General features: G+C 36.0%; 2 pseudogenes across 1 annotated transcript; one reads left to right on the top strand and one right to left on the bottom strand.

Moving 5' to 3' along the window:
* Positions 1 to 3,540: 3,540 nt before the first annotated feature.
* LOC143607922 (uncharacterized) lies at positions 3,541 to 5,034 on the top strand (annotated as a pseudogene).
* LOC143607921 (protein NUCLEAR FUSION DEFECTIVE 4 pseudogene) lies at positions 4,986 to 7,336 on the bottom strand (annotated as a pseudogene). Its single transcript, XR_013149085.1, has 2 exons — positions 6,449 to 7,336; positions 4,986 to 5,805 (listed from the first exon to the last, which is right to left on the bottom strand). The product of XR_013149085.1 is annotated as a protein NUCLEAR FUSION DEFECTIVE 4 pseudogene (transcript).
* Positions 7,337 to 7,998: the final 662 nt, after the last annotated feature.

Raw genomic sequence — 7,998 nt, 5'->3', positions numbered from 1 at the left:
TTTATTTAAACACTTATTTTTTTAATATTTTTATAAGTGTATTATATCTCATGTTTTATTTATAAATTGTATATTACTGGTATTTTATAAATACTAAAACTAATAATCTTATATATAAACGGTGAATAATAATATTATTTTTGCAATAATAATAAACGTTAGAAATCAATCGTTCGATCCATAACGTTCTAATCACAATCATAACTCAAGTCACATCGAAATCTTAAATCCATTATACGTGTTATCCCATTTATTATTAACCAATAATATTATATTATTTAACTAGGAATCCTTGTCAGTGAACCCCGAAGGGGTTTAACTGCTCACATTCTCACATCCTCTCTTGACTTTTGATCATCTAATCAGGTGAGTAATCACTCCCATATTTTACTTGTTTTAAAATACTTTTGGGGACTTATACGTACCTTCTATCAAAACTTCATTTTTACATTATACTATGCAACATGTTAATATTTGTGTTGTGTATCAATTGAATAACTACTTGCTATTTGTTAATTGTTTATATGTTTATTTATCGCATTGGAGAGGTCCATCATTTATCATATTAATCACATTATGTCGTTGTGGCTGACGCCCGTTTGCATGACAATGGTTTCACCGACAACTCATTTATGATAACCAACGGCCGATTCGCATGGCAACGGTTTAGCCCGCTCATCATTATTTGTTTACAATGTTATATATTATGGTTTGATTGTATATACTCACAGATAACAATTTTGCTCTTTATTTACATATTAATATATTGTTAATAAAACTGGTGATTTTCTCACTCAACCTTGTGTTGACAAAAATATATTTCGTATGTATTTGCAGATTATCAGGTTGGATTGTTTATTAAGGAGAAGATTGCTTAGAGATGACTTTTAGGATAAACAAATTTAATCAATTATTATTTAGATTTGTTTTGTAATATTCTATGAGTGATGTACTCGTTTGAAATTGTTTATTTAAATAAATTAATTGGATATTGTCATATATTAAATTGCATGATAGTACCTTGTGAGATGTGAACAATCAGTTCTCGCCCCGACATTTTTGCCTTAAGTTGGGGTGTGACATGGAGTGGGTATAAAATTGGTTGGGGTGTGACACTTGCTTTTCTGGCCCTAGAGGCTATGGATTTCTTGGGCATGGTTCAGCGTGTCGTACACGGGACCTCTTCGGCTCCTAGGTTCCAAAGCTTCGTTTTTAGTAGGATTGACTTTGCTATTTAAAAAGGGGTTGTGGCGCAGCTTGTTGCCCGTTTGTCTGCCACTTTTTTGTAATCGTTTTGTACTTATTATGCACTTTTGTAGTATTCATCTATTTATTTATTGTTTTAGTTAAAGATGAAAAAAAAGAATATAAAACTAGCCGTTAAACGGCTAATCAACCTATCCAACAGCTAGTCAACACAAACCTTTCACGGGAGATACTACCCACTGGAACTACCCCACAGGGTCTTTAGGGGGCTGGTGGTGGTGTACCCCTTAAGGAATACTACCCTATGTATGGTACCCGAGCTCTATACCTCCACCTTAAGACGTGTTTATGAATTGTCTGCGAATCTCTATCACACACACTTCGTCTAATTGTCATGTATGAGCCACTTTGACGTGTCACTTCCTATTATTTACAATTTTAGTAGTCGTTATCGTGTCATTTTTATTTGTAAAAAGTCAATGATATTTCCCACGTATATATATTGAGTTATTTACAAAATGATACAAAAATAAAAAGGATCAAAAGTCATGTATCAAGTGGAGATCAAATGGTGAAAAAAAGGAAAAAACACAATTTTCTCTGTTCACATGTAAGACCCATTTCAATTGCCCATTAATTTAAAACATCTATAACTTTTTCATACAATATTTTTTTTTAAAAGTTCACTATAATAACACACATTTCATTATCTTTATATGAGTATGACTTTCTTTTATAAAATTTTGAAAAAATCACGTCATTAGGTCTTTTCTATTTATCATTGTGTCTTTATGTCCGTAATTGTTGTTTTTATTTTTTTAAAAGTGATGAAATCTAAAAATTGTAATAGTGAAATAACACCGTTATGTAATCATAATATATAAATACAATGATAAACTAACAAGTTTATCTAAAATACAATGATACATACATATTACACGATACCTGAAACGTGAACTTTAATTTGTCAATGCCAACACATCAACTTTAATTTCGAACTAAGTAAACTCAATAATCAAATATTATATAAGAATAAATTGATTCCAATCCAGATTTCATAAAGCTTCCGATTTTTTTAATACCAACCCCTGAGTATTAACAAATAACATAAAACTTTAAATAAAACTCTAATTATTTCACTTATCAAAAAAGTTGTACTTGTTTCTAATAATTTTATTTTTCACAAATATATGAACAAGACAGTTAAGTGGTCCCAAAATTCTAGTCTTTAGTTTTTTAACCTTACTTATAAACCAAATAATATATCTATAATATATATAAACGAAGACATAAAAATCCTACATATCATGATATAGTCGCTCCCCTTTTTTTGTGAGTCACCAGATTTGCTTGATTTTAAATGGAGGCTTCTCATGCATTTGACCCGAATTCATGGGTATGGGTCTTACCAAACCCAGATATTCCTTAAACGGGTTATAACATCTCATTAAATTAAAAATTATTCTCACCAAATTATTAATGTAAAAATCCTATAAAATTTGATATAATAAAAATTAATATCTTATTTATTTTAAAAAAGATATATATATATATATATATTTATATATATATATATTATTTAAATTAAAAAACCAATTGATAGTAAAAAAAATAAATGGGTCTTGGGTCTCATCAAACCATAAGTATATTATTAACTTTCATAAATATTATTTATAATTAAAAAACCAATTTTATTGTAAAAAAAATAAACGGGTCTTGGGTTCCATCAAAACCATATAAACCGGGTTATAACATCTCATTTATTTGTGAAACAATTTATTATCAAACCATAAGTATATTATTAACTTTCATACAATAAAAAAATATAAATTCATAAAATAAATAAATATAATAACAAACAATATAAAACAACCCCCGTAATACGGGGGATAAAAACTAGTTAAATATAAAAAAGAATCTTAAAATTAACACACGTTTTTTTTTCCAATAAACATCTTACCTTGTTACTTCTAAATCTATGGATTAATAGTTTAAGACTCAAAAGTACTTAAAAGAGATGTTGATAATTTTTTTTACCATTACCCCTTTGTATTTACTTCCTTTTTATGTTCTATTATCCAGAGAATTTATAGAATATATGTTCTGTTTATATTTACTTCTTAGCCTTTTATTATTATTAATAATAAGTCAACAAGAAAATGTGAGTCATAAGAATGAATAGAATACACATGAAAGTCATCCAATTTCCCATAAGATGCGTGAGAAAAGCACTTGGAAAAGCAAAAGAAAGAAAGAAAAAAGCAGTTGTTTAAGTGCATGCATACCTTCCCACCACCCCCTTGTTTATATCCTAATAATCCCACTTGAAGAAACATGTTCATAAGTAGAAAATCCAGAGCAAATATCCTCAAAAAGACGACACCAACATCACATTCAGAAACAACAACCACCCCTAGAAGCAAGAGAGCCATCCAATCAAGGCTAGCCACCACCCTCTTTTGTGTGATCTTCTTCACCATCCTACTCCACACCCCTCATGCAACCCTTTTCCCTCCATGGCCAAGACAACCGCCTCCTTCTCGGGTGACCTCCGCTCAGCAGAATTCTCCTGGAACCACCTGGCCTTCTCCCCTGACCACATCCCTCCGCCCGTTGCCTTCAAGATAGCCGTTTTCACTAGAAAAATGGCCACTTGGGACAACGCCCGGAGGGATGGAGCGCCACGCCTACACGCTCTACACGGCTTTAGCCACCCGCCGCCATGAGATCCACGTCTTCACTTCACCACCACATGAACATCAAGATGCCACTTTAACCAACACCACCATTCATGTGCATTTTCACGAGGACGCCCAGCCTGGCCAATGGCGCTACAACAAGGCGTGGGAGCAATATGAGCAAGAGAACCACAAACGCGCCTTCGATGTCATCCACACCGAGAGCGTGGCCCTGCCGCATTATAAAGCCAGAAACATCCCCAATCTTGCTGTCTCCTGGCATGGAATCGCGCTAGAGAGCGTGTCGTCTAGCATTTATCAAGATCATTTAAGAAGACCTGACGAGCCAATCTCCCAATCGTTTAACAAGAGTCTACAAGTCATGATTTCGAAAGTCTTAACCGAAATCCGCTTTTTTAGAAACTACCAACATCATATTGCTATAAGCGATAGTTGCGGCGAAATGCTTAGAGATGTGTATCAAATCCCTAGTAAACGCGTACACGTCATCGTCAATGGCGTCAACGAGAACGATTTTCGTGAAGATCCCGAATCAGGGAAAAAGTTTAGAACAAAAATCGGTGTACCGAATAATGCAAGTTTACTCCTAGGGGTGGCTGGAAGACTAGTGAAAGATAAAGGTCACCCTTTGCTATATGAAGCCTTTGCCAAACTAATTAAAAGCTACACAAATGTGTATTTGGTAGTGGCTGGGGCTGGACCATGGCAACAAAGGTACATGGAGCTAGGGTCCCAAGTCATAGTCTTGGGGTCCATGAACCCATCCGAGCTTCGCGGGTTCTACAATGGGATTGATATCTTTGTCAACCCGACTCTTAGACCGCAAGGGCTCGATTTAACGCTGATGGAAGCCATGATGGCTGGGAAACCCGTCATGGCGTCACGATTTCCTAGCATTAAAGGGACTATTCTTGTTGATGATGAGTATGGTTTTATGTTTTCTCCGAATGTTGAGTCGTTGGTGGAGGCGTTGGAGTTGGTGGTGGAAGAAGGCCCGAGGCGGCTTGCTCGGAGAGGGAAGGCGTGTCAGAGATTCGCGATCTCCATGTTTACGGCCAGGAAAATGGCCTTGGCTTATGAGAGATTGTTTTTATGTATAAAGAGTGAAAGGTTTTGTATTTACCCTTAGATTTTATACCTTCATCAGTGTTTGGTTATTTATTGGATTATACTATATATAAGAGTTTTTAACAAAACTGAGACATTTATTGTTTGATCTATAGAGGGATGAGATATGCTTGTAAAGATCCAATGTTACAATTTGTTTTTCATCACTACATTTTTTATATTTTAATTTTTGTTCAATAAACTGTGTTTAATATATCAAAATATTGTTATTTTCTTTTGTAGTTAATAAAAGTATGTACCTCGATAAAAACTGATGCGCGAATATGGGTCTATCAGACAACACAATAAACCATTCGAACAAGTCGAATCGGACTTTCTGGACATAAATTACGATTCCAGTGAAATCCGTTTATGTTCAAATCTATTATAAGCATGTCGGGTTCTTAAGAACAAGAGCACACTTGAAACTAGCCCGAAAACTGAAACACAACCCCACAAGACAAAGGTTGCAAAGTAGCAGTTTCTCCCCATACAAACCGAGGATTTCCTTGCATTACTATCGTATACAAGAGCCGAAAGAAGACCATAAACGATTGACCCAAGTGGGATATTGGTGATCAGAATGTTGTGGTTCACACCCACATTCTTAGGGCCGAAAAGATCGGATGTTACTGACACTGCTGCAGAGAAAATGAAGCCTGAGCTTAAACCGATAAGGGAAGTTCCAATCTGAAGTGCCACCTTGGTTTCTGTCGATGAAAGCACGAGAAACGCAAGTGTTGTTGGCACGAGTGCAACCACTAGCCATCCCGTCCTTGCCAAGTATAGTTTCCTAAACACATGTATAAATCAAATTACCATGCAAGAATTAAGTAGTAGAAAAATAGACAGGTCGGTCTGGTTGGGGGCACTATGCATAAAACTGGGAAAAGCTATCCTTAACCCAAAAAACCGAACCAGACAAAAACCGACCGTTTGTTATTTTCTTTCTGTTCAGTTTTGGTTTTGCATATAACTCTACAACCCAAAAACTGATTGGAACGAGTTTATGGGTTTTCATTTTTAATTTTTAGTTTTAATTAAAATATAAGAACTTGATAACTGTGTTACCCAAATATTTTAGCTCAAATGTGTACCACTAAATTAACTATTAATTAACAAAAAGATTTAGGCCCAAATTTATTATTTTGGTCAAATTTTTTTTCAAAACATTTCAAGCCCAAATGGCAAACAGAAATGAGTCTAGAAAGAGTTGAAACTGAAGGTTTTCTAAAACTCAACCCAAATTATCGAATTTTGGTTCGGTTTGAGCCCAAAACAGACCTATGCAAACCCCTGGTTCAAGATCAAAATGAGTAACCAAAACACTTGTTTATAACTGATCACTGTGTTAAATATAATTACTTTTAAGCTTAACTTTCTTGACTTTAACCATTTGACCCATTAAGGTAAAATTCATAAGTAAATAGACTCACGTTCTCAAGAAATCCGGTGCTGCTGAAAGTAACCGCCCGAAGAACGAGAAAGACGAATAAAGCGTAATGAGGGTAGAAGTACTTGATTCTAACCCAAGTGACTGCGCTATCTGTCCAAGATTATTACTATAAACTAGCCCGATCGTTCCACCACAAAGATACGCAAAATAATATAGCCAAAAATCGATCCTGCGAAGGAGCCTTTTAGCATCATGTTCTTCTTCAAGCAATCCCAATCTATCATTCTTCATCACCATATCCAAACACCCTCTCACACCATTTTCAACCATGCTATCCGCATCAGGTACATCTAGAATAGCATCACCACCGAGATCTTCATAATGATCATCATCATCATCATTAACAAGTAAAAATCTTGACCCTGGGTTCGCAAGTATTTTCGGGTAAATAGTGATTTTAAACCAGTTCCTAGCATACACAATGCCTGGGACGGTCAATGGGAGAATGAGAATGACAATGGCACCAGATAAGAAGAGCTTTGCATGGTTTGAAACCGATGGGATGAGAAGAAGATAGAGGCCATTGAAGACAGCAAACACGTTGAAGGTTATAAATATGAAGCGATCATGGCCGGAAGGAATCGGGTTTAAAGCGGGCTGCCTGATAATGGGAATGAGGGCTACAAAAGAGATGAAAAGGGGAATGAGGGCGTTAAGAATGAGGTAAAGCGAGTGAGAAGACGGGTTTATTGCTTCGGCTGCAAGGTTGTATAGCGCAGCACTGACTCCGTTGAAGCTTACGGTTAGTGAGATGGCTAGAGGTCGATTTGTTGGGAAGTTTTGGGTGCAAAGAACAAAGCAAACTGTGTTGAACCAACATATGCTGCATCCTGCTAACAAACATAGTAGAAATACCTGTAATGCATTGCTTCACATAAGTTAGTCATGTCTTGGAAAAAAATATGTAATTTTTGACATTTGGATGACTTTCAACTGCTATATGTTTTTAGTTATTGGTGAATTTCTAAACAGCTTTGAGTTAGTTTCAGGAAAAATATAATTCATCTATATTCTTTTTATTCTAGATCTGTCTGGATATTGATATTAATATATTTTACTCAGACTACGTGCTGGCCCTGGAACGCCTAAATGGCGCTCTCCCAGACTGACATTGGCGGTTTCTCTAATAAGGACACCGCCCCACCAAAGCCTCAAAAAACTTTGGCGAATGCCCTTTTTGGCAAAATCGATCGGAGCCTGGTAGAAGTTTTTGGATTGTCCCCCCGACAGAAGGCGGTTATTGAATGCTTACAAGGTCCTCATGCCCAAGATTTTCTGACCGTTATCCCGATTGATGGCTTGGGCCAAAGCATGTCTGCGGTCGAGTATAGGTCCATTCTTAAGTACCGTTTGATGGTCCCAATGTACCCAGAAGACGAAACATGTCTGATCTGCCGTAAGGCTTGCCTGGATAAATTCGGAGAGCATGCGGTTCATTGCAAGGAGATGCATGGGTTCAAATACCGACATGATTGGGTGCAGGACGTTCTTTGGGACATCTTAAGGCGAGCTGGAATATCAGCTAAAAAG

This window comes from Bidens hawaiensis, unplaced genomic scaffold, assembly GCF_021521415.1.
Source record: "Bidens hawaiensis isolate Kalapana, Puna unplaced genomic scaffold, B.hawaiensis_p1.1 tig00090285_1, whole genome shotgun sequence".
NCBI classification, from domain to species: Eukaryota; Viridiplantae; Streptophyta; class Magnoliopsida; order Asterales; family Asteraceae; genus Bidens; species Bidens hawaiensis.
This window is presented reverse-complemented; position numbering and strand designations above follow the sequence as displayed.